A 16,698-nucleotide genomic window follows, 5' to 3' on the forward strand; every position below is an offset into this window, starting at 1 on the left:
GGCTGCGCCATTTCTCTTGGTCCTTTTATTCCCTCTCTTTCTTTACCGAAGAATAACATTGCATTGCATTATAAGGTAAATTTTGGTCCGCGCTGATGATTCAGGGTATCGCCAAATCTCGCTCTCAACGCTCTTTGAAACTTTGGTAATTTGGTATTCGGGAATATGTAGTAACGCAAGGACCAATCGATGAGAGTAGGTTAGGGATATCGCTTACACAGGTAAATATTACGGCAACTTCGGGAAGAAATATAGAAAGTAAATCTCACGGTTAATGGTAGGCCGAAAATGCCAGAGAAGGTAACATTGAAGCTAGCTCGAGATAACATTGAAACTACCAGCGATTAACGACCTATCTTTATCAGAGTTATCAAAATGATAAGTTTGTGAAAAAAAGATTATTTAATTCGAGGAGAGACATACATTTATTTGTTCCTCTTAGTTTTATTCAACGTTAATAAGATAAAAATCCGAGTAATCTTTATGAGAAAAATCACAAACTAAAAATCATAAAAAAACTGGAAATCACTTTCGGAAAAAGAAATAATGAAACAAAGGGAAAAATATGTTTATCCTTTTTTAGTTTTATCCCGTAAAATCTGAGTATCCTTTATAAAAAAAAATTACAAACTAAAAATTAGACCAAAAACTAGAAAAATTACAAATTATAAGCTAAAAATAATGAGAAGCGAGAAATAACAGGTTTTCGAAAAAAAAAAAGACCAAATAACTACTCAAGGGGAAAGATACGTTTATCCAATGTCGAGGAAAATGTCTGGATAATTTTTATAAGAAATTATATATACATTTAAGAATGTAAACGTTCGACTAAAAAAATCGATCGGGTCAGAAAACGACGACGCTCCGGTAGAGCGAGACCGCACCGATCTCGCAGGCTCCTATCTTCTTTTACATCATCGTCATCCGTGTCCTACATCAACCTCGTGCATTCCGATAGACACAGAAAGTCTAAGATGGAACAGTCCTCGGAGATATCCGAACGAGTGCCTAGCGAAAGGAGTGCCCAGGTTATAGCCGGGGATTACCCGGCGTATCTCAACTGGCGTTGGAGGTTGGAGCCTCTCCCCCCACTCCCCCGCCCCTCACGCTCTTCCCAGCTCGCTTTCGGACATTGTGTGCAGTTGACCTAGGCACCGCCACGTGCTCACGCTTCTCCCCTCTGTTTGCCAGAGTCCCCCGACTCAGTCTCTCCTTCTCACGTCCTCTCTCGCTCGCTCTCGTTTCTCTTATCTTCCACCGAGATTAGCTCGCTGCGCAGTTTGCACGTACGCGCCTCTTCTCTCGTGCATCGTCGCGCAGCAGGAACAAAGGACGAAGGCACGAAGAAAACTCGTGGACGCGGCGAGAGAGAGAGAGAGAGAGAGAGAGAGAGAGAGACTGTTTGCCCGGTACAAATAGATCCCTCTTCTCTCCTCCTCCCTTCCCCGTAGCCAGCTCTTTTTCTCATACTTGATGATACGTCGTTAAATCGAAGCGACGTGCGATCGAAATTGCGCGCAACTTACGATAGGAGTTTCTGAATTTAAGTCCGAGTTTCATCTGGCGGTTTTGTCTGTGCGAAGGAAGTTGAAAAGCACGTAGTGCGGTTTGGAAGGTTAGTAATAGTTGGGGTTTGCCTGCGCAAAATTTCGAAAACCATTTCTGATGCATGCGCGTGTATCCTCTCATGTGTTTGCGTTGCATTCTTGCCTTTATGGAAATTAAAAAAATCAATGTTGCTTTTCATTTTCAAGCAGTAACAAACACAATTACAACACCTCTTTGTCAAATGCTGTCACTTACACTACAAAATATACACTGAAGTTCATTTTTAAATCAAATGGTTAGGGTTAGGTTAAGTAGCGTAAATACGTGTGCTGCAAATTTAGCAATAGGTTAGTTGACAAAAAGTGTTATTAGGAGATAAGAAGTAGGCTGGAAAGGGTAAAAGATGAGAAGAAAAAACAGGAGGAAGAAAGGGAAAAAATGAGAATCAAGGAAGGAAAGAAATGTAGAAGGGTTAAGTAAGTAGGACTATTTGAAGTTAGGTTAGATTAAGAAGAGGAAGAAGGGACGGAATAACGAGGAAGAGAAGATTAGACGAGAGAGACAGGTGAAAACAGAGAAAAACAAGGGAAATTGGCAACAGAGGGGGAGAGAGGTTACATGAAAAAAAGTAACCTTCAATTTCATTCAGTTACATTTATTTTAGTTGCATTTGTTTACATTGTAGTTATGTTGTCACTTGGTTATAAATTTATATTTCTTTCTTATTTATACATTTTAATTATAATTTATTTGTAAAAACTTTCCCTTCATTTATTTACGATGGATCGTGGGGGAGACTCGACCCACTCATCACCCATTTGACAGCACAAAGGTTGCAGCAATTCTGTGCTATATGAGTGTGAAACTACGCTCGACTATTCTCGCATCATTCCGCAATATATTTTCTAAGAATCGCAATGAAGAGAACAATATTCTGCATGTATCATCTTGTAGAGCGCAGGTGCCTCCTAACGTGCGGCAATGTTCGGACGAGTCCCCTGTCTCGTACGATAACTTCCCGGGGAACGAGTGCGTCGGTTATATTCTAGCGGCGGGCATGTCGAGGTAACTTTTGCATCTTGACATACAACGCATTAAAAATCGGTCGTGACTCTGTCCCTCATAACTTATAGCCGAGTAGCTATTTTAAGGTCCGCGATACATTCCGGGACTGTGCCACTGTTAGTGCGCGTTCCCGTCGCATTGCCTCTCCTTTAACCCTTTAACGCCCATTGGTAACCATAGTTATACCAGAAACGCATTTAAGAATCCATAATTTAGTCAAGAAAGGAGATATTTTCGTTCTCTTTGCACCTGCACTGTAAAGGTGAATTCTTCTTCTAAAAAATGGTATATAGAATGGTATATAAAAATGGTGGATTCGGTTTAGTCTGTTTTTAGCTCAGTTTTAATGATAACATGTTTTGTCAAATTCCAAGTAGGCATAGTTAGCATTGTTACTGACATCTAGAAGTGCATTATAAATGAGTAGATTGGTATCTGTTATAATTTTATACATTTGGAAGCTTTCTCAGATGCAAAATGTGAAATTAAAAGAATACAGAAATTCAAAATGGCGAATCCAATATGGTGGACACGGAAATCAAGGTATCAACGTATTTTCGTGAAACCTGGTGACCTACAGTTTTTTATGCGGCGAAAAATGAAGGAACGATTGACTATCTAAATGGTGATCTATAAGATATTCTTCTGAAATAGTAAGCTTGACGCTCTGAATAAACTGATAAACTTCATTACAATATAGTTCACTATCAACAAAATATAGTTCACAAACAAAGTTTCAGCTCAAAAATATCAAGCTGACTATCAGAGTTATGTCGTATTTAGATTACCCTTCATTTTTCTCTATATATGTTGCTCATTTCGTATTTTCGCTTTTAGGATCCAAGTCATATATACCAATAAACGAAAAACGAACGATAAAAAACCAATATAAAATTCTGATATTTTTTTTTGGTTATCATTACTTACAGTCTCAGATCAAAAAAACTCAAATTTTATTCTTAAAACACTTATAAAAAAGTCGGGCGTTACAGAGTTAACGGATGTCGCCAAGACGGACGAGGCAATGATGGCTGCGTATTTATTCGCCATTCTTGTTTATTCCCAGTGTACCTTCGACTGCGCGAATGTAAGGCGGTATCAAACCCAAATGCGTCCGAAGCTGCTTGGGCCAAGCTACTTGGGTGTCCTTTCATTCATTCACATCGCTCGATGTCCACTTCGAGTTAACTTGGATTATCAGTTGAATAATTTGCTTTATCGGTCGTTATCAAGATTATTAGAATTCTCACTGATCTCTTGGCTTCAGGACGACCTCAAGACATGTCTTTATGGATCAGCGAAGCTTGGCTTCGTTGGAAAGTACGAGCGTCATCTCGTAACGCTTCAAGAATATTTGTAATTTATTTTGTCGCTTATTACTAATATTTAAAAAAATATTTCACGCTTCTCTTTGAAAATTCTGCTCGACAAGACGATAAAATGATGTTTGTTTAATTCGAGTTTAATTCGGTAGATTGCGCTATCGATATTCGTCGTCGCGATGGATTCGTCAGGTACGCCGTGATATATGCCGTGATATGTTTGCGATCCAGAAAACGGACTATTTCGTGATCGGCTTGGATGCTCTACTCGGATTAGATGCCACGTGAGAAAACGTTCCGAGTGATTTAACGACGAGGCAGATTTATTTCGAATATAACGGAACAGCTTTCGGGAGGAACGGAATTATTTTCAGGCTCGCTGCGCGTCTTAATTTATAAGAGAGGCTCCAGGTCACACGTTGAAATATTCGACGAGACGATTTGTAAATTTTGCGAAAGGCCGCGAGGCGGCAATGCGCGCGCGTCTCGAGAGGGAGAGAGAGAGAGAGAGAGAGGGAGAGAAAAAAGAGCCTGTTTTATAAAAAGTTGCGTATACCCGCAAAAAATATCTGCACTTATTTATCGCCTCGTGTAAACAAAGCAGTCGTTCGTGTAACTTATATATCTGTTTCATCAACAACCGATATTCATCACATGGATTCCTGCCGAGCATTTCGGCGAACGTGTTTTTCATCCGCCATTTTGACCATGTGGACTTGCGTGCTGCCGCGTAACGCGTGATTATTCCGTGAGGATCAAATATCTCGCGAGCAAGTGAAGTGACGGGCACACAAGGATAAAAGTTGCGGCGCATGAAGGGTCAATGAGTGCCTTTCTAAACTTTAATGGGTATTACTTCGGCAGTCAAGGTGAAGCTAAACGTTTGCTGACTACCGCCGGCCGGGCTTGATGTACGCGCGGCGATCAAGGTCGCAGGACTATCTAATAGCGGCACCTAGTAGCGTGACCAAGGTCGACGAGCAGTGAATCTTTTTGGTGTATTGCGCACAAAGCGAAACACGAACGAGGCGTAATGCTTCCTCCGAATGTGATCGGGCGGAAATGACGAACGACCGAGTCAAACACCGCTGATCGATCGACCTCGCTCTCAGCTCCGCGATGAATTATGTTGACACAAAGAAAGTTATGAATCCGAAAATTTAGAAGGGAGAAGTGACAGAAGTGAGAATTCAAACGGAGAAGAACTACGGAGTCAAATCGACCGCTGCTCGGTTGACCTCGCTCTCGATTTCGCGATAAATTGCGTTGACAAAAAAAATTGTGAATTCAGAAATGTACAAGCAGAAGAATGCCTTTTGATGAATCATGTTCACAAAAGAAAGAAAATTATGAATCTGAAAATTTTGTAAAAAAAATGGCAGAATGTCGTTTGATGAATCACGTTTACGAAAAAAGGAAACTATGAACCTAAAAATTTTATAAAAGAAAATGGCAGAATGTCGTTTGATGAATCACGTTCACGAAAGAAGGAAGCTATGAATCTGAAAATTTTATTAAAAAAATGGCAGAATGTCGTTTAATGAATTACATTTACGAAAAAAGGAAACTATGAATCTAAAAATTTTATAAAAAAATATGACAGAATGTCGTTTGATGAATCACGTTCACAAAAAAGAAAATTATGAATCTGAAAACTTTGTAAAAAAAGAAAGAAACGACAGAATGTCATCTGATGAATTACGTTCATAAAAAGAAAAGGAGAAAGATCATGAACTCGAAAGTTTGGAAGAGAAAAAATGACAAAGACCCCTTAATTTCGCGGAAATCAGTTTCAACGCAGCATGTTCGTTTCACGTGCTAGTGTCGAGCTGTATGAAGACATTATCATATCGAAGCACGCTAAAAGTGTTGGAAAGTTGCCGTCAAATTTCGACGGCACTCACCGTCGACGTCTCGCCGCCGACGGCGGCTAACAGTCGGCAATAAGAGTCGGTTGAAAAACGCCTGTTCTCAGAACTGCGAGCTCTCCGTTGTAAAAGCGAAGAATATCGAACCGCCATGCCGCGTTATGCCGGGAGTGTAATAAATCGGTAGCGCCGCAAGATTTATGCCCGTGACGTGACAGCTCGCTAACTACCGCGCGAGGCTATCAAGAAATAGATAGCCGAAAAGTACACAGGAGAGGAGAGGAGAGGAGAGGAGAGGAGAGCGTCGCGCGCGCATATAAGAACAGATGTACTCTCGGGTCTGCTAAATAACTCTGTTTTCCCGTTTTCACATTCTCTTTTTTTTCCCCCTCCCCCCTTCCGTTCTCTCATAATCGTCATTTTATACTCGAGTGCTCGTGTCCGACGAAATCCCCGTCGATTTCCATATTCCACGATATGACAGTCCCAAGTTCGCGGTCAGGCAGTCCCACGCGCTTCGCATATTAATCCAGTTCGAGAAACATCAAGAGAAAAAAATTTCGCGCCATCTTTTTATTTCTCTCGACTTCATCCAGAGAGCTCCGCTGTAAAAACCTAACCTCCTTCGATACACATCTCGCGAGTTCAAGTTCCTCCAATACTCGCTCGTGAGAGATTCCTGCTGAGAACAAGTCTGAAACTACTCCCCCCCGTCTTCCCGCTTCCTTCTCCTCGCACACAATCGCACCTGTACTCCCGTTCCACGTCACCAAACTTGGGCCCAGGGGGCCCGGACGACTGCATACGCGCCTGCCTCCGCTCCCTTTACCGTCCGACTATTTTCTCTCTCTCTCTCTCTCTCGGGTCAACATCGCCGTAATGTTGACAATATTGTGCCGCCGACGCGCGTTTCCAACGACCCCCCGTAATTTCGCGCCGGGCGACGAGCATTTTGGCAGCGCTGCGCCGCGCCGTCCGGTCGTAATTTTGCGAGGCGAATTCCCGGAAACGCGAGCGTCGCCACGCCGCGCGAACGGCGTAATCGCCGCGGCGTTCTTTCGAACGCACGTGATCGGTAGTTCTTGCACGCGTACGCACTTAAGCGCGGAAGGATCCAGAATCCGCTGAACATGTGCGTGTGTGTGTGTGTGTGTGTGTGTGTGTGTGTGTGCGCGGCCGTTATATACGCGAGGCGTAACCCCTCGGGGTCAAATAGCTCGTCGAACACGATCCCTCTTCGACGGCCTCCACGTCGCTGACATCGTTTTTACACTCTGTGTCGCTCCGACGCGAGAGAGAGAGAGAGAGAGAGAGAGAGCACTCGCTCTCTCACGAGGAATACTCCGCAGCGATGTTCTTTTTCTCCAGCAATCGCATTCCGCGGATTCCTTGCCGTGATCATCGGTGGATCGACGGTCGCTGAAAGTTTTCGCTTTTCCGGCCGATTTCCCGGCCCCTTGCGCGCTTCTGCGCGCTCATCGAGCGTCGATTCATCCAGGGGGGATGATGGAAATTCTGTACCTTTTTCATCGCCGACAGGAGACAAATTTCATTTTTATCACCCACGCGAAGGAGTATTGAGAATTTTCACCGTGGAAATTTAATTTTCGTGCAGTGGAAATTCCACGCTGTCATGCTACGTATTATGTGCATTCAGTTTTCGAAATGGACGCAATCGAAATTCAATATTCATTATCCGCACAGTGGAGATTCCACTGTTTTCCTCGCAGAAATGCTATTGACGTTTTATTAACCCCCTCTTTATTGTGACGCGCGGACGATACGAACGAGCTGGCAAAATGCTCCTTTGGACACGTTCCCGCTTTCTGGATTAATCAGCAGCCATGCGAGTCGCGAACTACGCGTCTGGCCAAAAACCTTGAATTCATTAATTATCGACCGCTCGACGGAAACATCCGCGCGAGTTTACAAGATGGCCCGAGTGCTCTCCCTGCAAAATTCGCACGGCCGTTCCTGAAAACATTCGCAAAAGTTCAGCCGGGCGGATTATTATAAAAAGACATCAAAAGCATCCCAGCCTCTTTTACTTTAGTTTTCCTTTAGTTGAGGGCTCAGGACTTTTGTTTCGCGCAGGAAAGCAGGAGGTACGTGCTCTCTCCGACTCTCCTTTTTCTCGCTCGCTCGAACCCGAGGAATAATATCCGGGGAATAATTTCTAGATCGCTATCGCGAGCCACGGTTTGTTACGCAAAAGTCGGAAAAGTCGCAACATGTAACGCACCCGCGCTTTTCGATCGCCCCCCCCTCCCTCCCCCCGGTTCCTTCCGCCTCCCTGAAAGCGCGAACGCTCTAGAAAGCGAGCGAGAACGGCGCGGCTCGGCGCGACCGACGCGCCGTAACGTCTGCTCATTAATCGCGCGTTGGAAGAAACGAAATCCAGGTCAGACGTGAGCCTCCTCCGTGTTAATCAACCGCGCGCGACAATCCCCGTGCGCTTTCTTATCGTTTTCGTCTCGCCGGGACTTTAAGCCTTTTCTACACCGGACGAAGCAGCGAGAGACGAGAGAGCAAAGAATGAGGCATTCGCTGGATCAGCGCGCGTTTAGCGGACGATCTCGATCTTGATCTTACGATTAATTTTTCAGCCTGGTTTAGTGTTTAGTTTATTGTTCTCTAACAAAGAGAGATATCGAAGGGCCTGATGAGAGTTATCAGTAGGTAGATAAGAGCGACGGTTCGATATTGGGCGTGATAATCAAAACCCTTGCGGAAGAAAAAATTATTATTATTGTTGTTGTTGTTGTTGTTGTTGTTGTTGTTGTTGTTACTGATGGCACAGACCCGGTAAAAATGAAAGAAATCAGAAAGAAAGATAAAAGAACCATGGAGGAAAAAAGAATTTAAATCCCAACGGAAGAGAAAATTGTTGTCGCTGTTATGTTGCCTCTGTGTTATTGCTATTTATATTTCTGTTAATGTCTATTGCTGTTATTGCAATTATTTTCCTCCCCCTCTTCTCCTGGTCTAATATAGCGTGGTGCGGTGATGGGCAATCTCGACTCGATCTTCGGAAAATCGGTTTCTTTGTCTCCTTCTGTGCAATTTCTCTGTTCACTTCTTCCCACAGAGAATTGATTCTCGATCCGCTGACGTTCTTATTCGCCAGCGTTGTTTCGCTTAACGGAGAATCCAACCGGGGTCAATGCCCGGCAAAATCGCTTTGTAGAAAGAAAAAATCGAAAGAATCGACCTCTCGGAGGGAAGGATCGATTTTCTGAAAATCGAGTCGAGATCGCCCGTCACTGGCTTGGTGTACGTAATTATTTGGTCCGTTTGTAAAATTGCACGGCAGGAGGGGGAGGAGCGAAAGAAAGCTGCGGGAGGGGAGGGGGTCGGATGGAGCTGCTAATTAATCTGACCCAATTGACATTGAGGTTGGCATGAGAGGGAGGGAGGGAGGGGGTGAGGGACGCCAGTTCTCGGGGCGTGCGTCGTAAAATAGTCTTTATGCCGGCGGGCGCTCGTTTCCGCGGACGTTGTGCGTGCACGCGCGGCCGCAGTCAGGATTTCCTCGCGATAAATCCGCGGGCGTCGCAAGTTTTGGACGGCCGCCAAGCACCACCGGCTCCTCTCCGTGTCGTCGTTGCGGTCGCTGGACCAGTTTCTTTATCCGGTGTACGGCGCGCGTGGCGGATTTCGAAACGACCGGTTCTCCTTCCACGAATCCGCGCTTGCTTTTCGAGACGACCGAAATAAAGCGAGCCGCGCGCGCGCGCGCGCGCGCGCTCGCTCGCTCGCTCGCGATATCCTTGCGGGGTTTACGATCCTGCCTTACGCCGCGCGGCCGGCGCGGCTCTTAAAAGTGGCACGACGCTGCCCGAAAATGCGCGCACACTCCGGACTACCCTGTAACTCAGAAGACCCGTGAAAAGGAGAGAGCGTGCGAGGAACGCCAACGCGAGGACGACGTTTCAGGCTTGCAGTCGCGCGCGGACTTTGCATCTCGCATTTCCAAAAGCGCCGTGCCAGGCGAGTAAAGTTAAGCGCCCGAGGCCGACCGTTCCCTGACATTGGTCGCTTCAGCTAAAGCTTCTCGCTTCCACGAGAACGATCGAGTTGAAACAGACTTGTCGGGACGAAGCCGAAGCACTCACCGGCCAGCGAACGAGGAGTAATCGCTGTCGCAGGTGAATTAACGCAACAACGGCAGCCGCTACGGAGAATTATAATATATCGTTCATGATGGCGCGGGTGATCGGAAACTATACTGTGCAGCAGTTCCAGCTCGTTTCGAGCCTTCTCCGGCCTTCTCCGGCCCCCCAAACTTCGGCTCCGAGCGGAATTATTTATTCGCCCTCGCGGGAATTGTGTATTTCCGCGGAGAATTCTCGCGGGGCGCGGGGCGAAGGGGAGAGGCAGCGTGCTCGCCGGTCGCACGGGAGCGAAATCTCCCTTGTCTCTAGATTCTCCCTCCTCTGCCCCCCCCCTCTCTCTCTCTCTCTCTCTCTCTCTCTCTCTCTCTCTCTCTCTCTCTCTCTCTCTCTCGATGTACGCCCGCGCTCACTCTTGGCGCTTGCCGAGCAGTCGTTAATCTTAACGAGCGCGGCACGGCGGAGGCGCGGGGAGTCAGTCACTCTCCACGCACGCCATTATTTAGTCCGGGGGAGTCGAGAGAGGAGGGAGGGAGGGAGGGAGGGGGCAGGAGAGCGAGGGGGAAGAGAAAAAAGAGAAGGAAGGGAAAAAGAGATGAGAGAGCGACGAGAAGACCGTTCTCTGTTCTCCGTTGCACCGCCACGCTCCGTCGTCATTACGCACTCGCGCGCCGCCGTTGCCGCTGATTAGTAATTAGTGAATTAGCGCGCGTATATCTTGCCGCGCGCGACGCCCCGAGATTACGGCTCGCTTTCGTGCCTCTTGTTACCTCACAATGTGTGCACAGGCAGCACGCGAATGGCCTGCTCGTTGGGGGCCTTTGCGAGGGTGGCTCGCGGCGGCCGGGTTAAGCCGGATTCTCACTGTTCGTTTGGATCAACCATATACCGGGTGTTTCAGACCACCCGGGTTACCCGATTTCTTCGTTAACGCGACATTTTAGAGAATAATATTTCAGACAAGGGTTGTAGGACTTCAAAGGATCTATTTACTGACGCTATGAATTTGATCTTGAGATAACCTTGAAAAGTCCAATCAAGATCAACATAAAAATCTTAAATGGATACCCCAATTTTTTATCACATCATCTTTCTCTAACAATTAACATTTGAACAACTTTTGTCTGAAACATTTTTCTTATTTACCTAATATTTTTTTAGATATTTATAAGGAATACTTGATAACTTTTTCAATATTTAACTCACGATATCTCGCCGAGTATTTGTCAGAAGAAAAAGTGGTACTAGACTTTTTTGCTCTATTTAGTTTCAAGAATATATTTTTATGATAGCGCCCTGACTTTTGTTAACTTACTGACTTTTTGAAATTCCCTTTGAAGCCCTGTAACTTTTGTCTGAAATATTTTTCTCTAAAATGTCACGCTGACGAAAAAATCGGGAGACCTGAGTGGTCTGAAACACCCAGTATATAATACTATATTCCTAGCTACGGATCTTCCCAATAAACGGTACGTGCACCGAGAAAGTGAGATAGAAGATAGGACAGATGAGGTACTTTGAACGTTATGCGCATGCGCTGGCATGCTAGTAGAGCTAATTTAAAAAGCTGCGTTTAACAAGATCATTAATATTATGACAAGAAAAAATGTGTAAATAAAAGAAAAATTGTATTCCAAGTATGTGCCGGTGTTTAAAATAACTATAAAAATAACTTGAGCCACATTTCCTATTTTTATTGTAAGCGATCGTGCACTTAATCTCATTATTTATTAGTAAATTTACCTGTGTAAAAAAATATTTTCAGCCTATTGCTTTTCTTTCACATATACAGTAGGATTGAATTATTTTTGTTCCCTTTTTTATCACTTTTTATATAAACCAATAGATAACGTACTTAACTGATAAATTAGGCTTAACTGGTTAAACTAACGAAACTAGTTAGGTTAGGTTAGATTAGGTTATATTGGTTCAACGAACGCGCGCATGCGCATTTGCGTTGAAGTACACGGATTGTGGAAGTGAGAGGTCGATATACGTCTGCACCCTGATGTTTTCGCCAGCGTTTGAGCTCCTCTAGCAATATAGTAATATTACATAAATGGGATCGACCGAGTCGGTGCCGAAGCGTTCCGCAATGCACTCTCATACCACCTGCCTCGACCGTGACGTCTCACTACCGCCTGGGAGGGGGAAAAAAATTGACGGGAGATTTACAGGAGATTTTTGTCCGCGTCGCCCGTATGAACAGTGAGAATTCGGCTTTAAGCGCTGAGCGCGACGAAGTTTATAAAGGTGAAGAGATACGGAGGATATATGGGGATTTAGAGAAGGAAAATTGACAGGGAGATCGATGGGCTCTTCTGTCCGTCGTCGTGCGGGCGGACAGTGAGAATCCGGCTTTAAGTGTCAGACACGATGAAGATTACAATGCGAGGATACGAGAGGAGATTTTCGTTGAGACTCGATTCGAAGCCACGCGCGGTGGTGCTTGAAACGCGACGGACACACGTTTCTCGACGGAAATGTCAAAAGTCACCGCGCTGGCTGCCGTCGACGCGGTATCGAAGAGATATACCCGAGACGCACGCCGGACTTTTGTCACGATTAGTCACGCAGCAGTGCCGTACAGTGGGGCAGCAAAAGACGGTCGGATTCCGCGGGAGGGCTGCTTGCCAAGCAGCGGGAGGCAACGTGGAAACGCGAGGAGGAAGGAGCGAGAAAGAGAGAGAGAGAGAGAGAGAGAGAGAGAGAAAGCGGCGACGATCGTGACGTATCAGGGATTCCCCGTCTCTCTCGCGGCGAAACTTGGGTGCTTAATCCTTCGTGAGCACGCGTCGAACGACGTAACACGTACTGGATTATTCGAGATTTCTAAGCCAATTTTTCAAGAGCTAAACTCGAAGGAGTTCTCTTCGTGCCTCTGACGAGACAGAAAGGTCGCGAGTACTCGCACGTGCGTGCGGTTCAAAGAGGAGTAATGCGTGTGAAATAATTACGCAAGAGCCGATATTAGACAATGAGACGTATTTGGTGATTTACAAGACAACTCTATTTCGGAGTCTATGGCCGGTATTCATAGTCGGATCTTATATTTAAGACCGTCTTAAGTTTATCTTCAAACTCTGTACAAAGCATTTCATTGGCTATAGAGTATCTGAAAAGTGAGTATTCATAGTCAGGTCTTATATTTAAGACCTGACTATGAATACCAGCCTATGAGTCCAGAATAGTCTCTGTAGGGACATTTGTTTCCCGAAAGTTACTAAAAAAGGGTTCTCGTACCGGACACCAGGGCTGTAGGTTACTTTTGAAGTTTCGGCCGTCATCTTTTAACATCGAATTGTTATTCGAAGCTTCGAGTAATATGTACTGCAGGGGTTTGAAAGGAGCGAAAAATATTGCGCTTTTCCGAAAAGTGTTCCGGTTCATTGCCGCTACTGAAAATGTATAGTATACGTGACACGAAGTATAGATTTTCACCACCAGCAGTGTGAACAGCCGAACATAACCTACACCTATTTATCTATTTACAAGGGAGGAAACCCCGTGGAAAAATAAAAAAGAATGTGCGCGTTAGAAAGAATAACAAGTAAAAAGAATAAATAAATTAATTAAGAGTAAAAAATGAAATAGAAAGAATTTTTAGTGATTAACAACTGTACTTTGTTAGTTTTACGCACAAAGTGAGTCTAACGAAAAGTTTACCACGTTTTCCACTGAGAACTAAGGATTTTAACTAAAAATGTTTTAGGGTTACCTTTACTCTTTCAAATAGAACAATATGATTATTTTAAGATAAATTGTTTCTTCCGCGTGTAAAAGATACAAGAACGAAATAATGGAAAAGTAAATACTTCCGCGATATTTTACATTACATACGTTCCGATGCTTTTCAATGTACAATATATAACACAATATATAACACTCTCGTAGACGATCTCGCAGACGATTCATGTTTTGATCATTTTACCCTTCGCACGACTAACGAAGACAAGGCCAAGCGAGTCCGTATCAGATATCCCTCTGGAGCAGGGTTTCCCAATCTATTTCGCATCCCTAAAAATTCATTAATGAACCTTCGCACCCCCTACAGAAAAAAATTATTCGTATGTTTTATGGTAAAAATTAGTTGTTAGAGTTTTAAAGTAACAAGTTGAAAATCAAAGAAGATATTCAATTTTTAATAATATAAAATACATAATTTTATAATAATAAAAAATATATAATCTCAATAACACTTTTTTTTCAATTTGATGGTAAAAATGCTGGATTATTCCAGAATTCATCCTAATCGTTATTATCTACAATCACTTTTCCTCGCACCCCCAAGAATGCTTTCTCGCAGCCCCGGTTGGGAACCGCTGTCCTAGAAAAGAAAAGACCAGTTTTGCCTAAAACCGTACCTCACCCGAAACCGTCAAAAGTCCTCAATCCATAGAAACGCGACAAACCTGACCTTTCGCCGGACTCACCCGGTATATCGGTCGATTGTGCTCAAGTCGGCAAAAGATTTCGGGGATCTCGCGGGCACATCGAACCGCGCGCGAATCAATCTCGGCCGGCTCGAGCGGAGTCGAGGGCCTCTATTCGTGGCACCGCGCGCGCGGTGCGCTCGCGGCGCGACGGCAGCGTCCTCCGGTTGGCACGGTGCGCGGGCTGTTTTCTTTGGAATCCGAGACGCGGACGCGCGCTGTCGATGCGCCAACGCGGGGCCGCGCGCGAACGACACGCTTGCGTTTCGCGACAAAGGTCTCCGCGGCTGCCGCAGGTGGTCAGCCCGAAGCGTGCACGTGGCCGGTGCATGCGCGCAAGTGCGTATGTATGTGTATGTGTACCTACTTTGTAGCGGTTCGCCAGATCGAATTAAGCCCGAGTAAGCTCGATTCCCGTCTCGGCGATAGCGGCTATTAGTCCGCGCTGATCCGCTGCGACTCGCTGCGTCGCGCGGGAAGTCGCGGATTTGTCGCGGCCCGATCGCGCCGTCGATAACTGCGGCGGGAAAGTCGGCCGACGGCAGCATCTTCTGGGAAATCAACACTTGTCGCGGGAGCTCAAGGTAGAGAGCCGGAGGAAAACATCGGTGTAATTATCGGTGGAAAATCTCTCGCAGGTCTCGGAATGTTTTCGTTTATGTTCGGTATGTTCCGAGGGGCGCGGAGTTCTGTGTGATCTTTACTTTCTCGCAAGCGTGTCGTAGTTTCTGAGATGTGTCGCTTGAAAGTTTCGCAATTTCGCGTCAAGAAATTATTGCTCCAGGCGCAGTGTCCGTGCGCTGTCTGCTCATCATCGCGACGCATTTTTTATTTATTGTCGTTAAAATATTTCTTTATGAATAAACTCGCGCTGTACTGTCTGATTTCGAATATTGCGTGGGCAATCTTGGCCGGTCTTTCTGTCATTTTGATGTATGCGATGCAATTAGGTAAGACAATTTGAAGAATTCTCTTTCGCACGAAACTGGCCTGTGTAAACATAGGAGATGTAAGGGAAGGAGAATAACATGATATGTTTGAAATGATAGCAATTGAGATATACTGGATGTAGTAAAACTATATAATACGTGATATATTTGACGAACTATATGCCATTTTCACATAACTGAAGACACAGAATTTCATCCTATATACAACATACCTCAAAATAAAAATCAATTCGAAATGTAATCTCTTCTATGAAATTAAGTATGACGAAGTGATGAAAAAATGAAGTGATAAAAATAAAACAAATATAAAAGATATACCTATAATATAAACACAATATAATAAACATGCAAAAGATGAGAAATATAAAAAATTTATTTATCATAAAAAGCGAAATTCGGAATTCCATCCTTTATGACATATCTCAAAATAAAAATCAATTCGAGATGTGTGTAACCTCTTCTATAAATATACAAGAATATACAAGAAATCAGACAATAAAAATAAAACGAATATAACAAATATATCTACGATACAAATGTAACACAACAAAATTCATATTAATCTAAATGTAATATAATAAAAACGCAAAAGATGAAAAATATAAAAAATCAAACAATAATAAAAGAAAACACATACGAAAACTGCATAATATAAATGTAACATAATAATTCGTCATATAATATAAATATAAATCAACAGAAACGCAAAAAATGAGAAATGCAAAGAACCTACCTACAAGAATTACGACAGAAGGCGAAGAACTTTGCGTCGAGGGACCGCAATGTTCTGTTATTCAAGAAACTGTAACGCGCAGAAAAATATCGCCGTATCGCGGGAAATTCGTCGCCGCGAGGCCGCGAGGCGCGCGACGATCGGTGGTAAATAGGAGGCAGTGAGACGCCAAGCGTAACTTTCCACGAGACGCGCGGTGTCTCGCGCGGGTTCACCCGAGGCGGTGGAATTCGCGTGATTTCTTCGGGCGCGGACGGCTGATACCGTTGATACGCGCGCGGCATGAGACAGAGAGAGCGAGAGAGAGAGAGAGAGAGAGGGAGAGATTGCGTCTCGCTTTCCAGACGGCTGACGCGCGCGCGACTGGCGTCGACTGACCCTCCCGACCGCGAAATCTCGTCTCGATTGTCGTCATTTCGCATCCGCCGCGCGTCCGGCGTCGGGCCGACGCGACCGCTGATATTACCACAGCGCACAGCGCATCCTGAATGACGAATTCGGGGTATCCCCGCGTTAATTATAGCTATCTCCATCGTCCGGCGCGCATCGGCGGGCGCGATACTGCGACAATGCATCGCGGATCAGCGGCCCGCATTGCGCGAGGAATGCGTGCGGAATCGCGCGCGCGGTGCCAAGAATCGCGCCAGAGATCGCGCTTCGAGGCGCT

At 44.9% G+C, this 16,698-nt stretch overlaps 1 long non-coding RNA gene across 1 annotated transcript; it reads left to right on the forward strand.

Moving 5' to 3' along the window:
• Window positions 1-1,205: 1,205 nt before the first annotated feature.
• Window positions 1,206-5,236, forward strand: LOC112590624 (uncharacterized). Its single transcript, XR_003114351.1, has 3 exons — window positions 1,206-1,615; window positions 2,503-2,613; window positions 3,680-5,236. It is a non-coding gene; the product is annotated as an uncharacterized LOC112590624 (long non-coding RNA).
• Window positions 5,237-16,698: the final 11,462 nt, after the last annotated feature.

This window comes from Harpegnathos saltator, unplaced genomic scaffold, assembly GCF_003227715.2.
Source record: "Harpegnathos saltator strain DR-91 unplaced genomic scaffold, Hsal_v8.6 scaffold93, whole genome shotgun sequence".
In the NCBI taxonomy this organism is placed as follows: domain Eukaryota; kingdom Metazoa; phylum Arthropoda; class Insecta; order Hymenoptera; family Formicidae; genus Harpegnathos; species Harpegnathos saltator.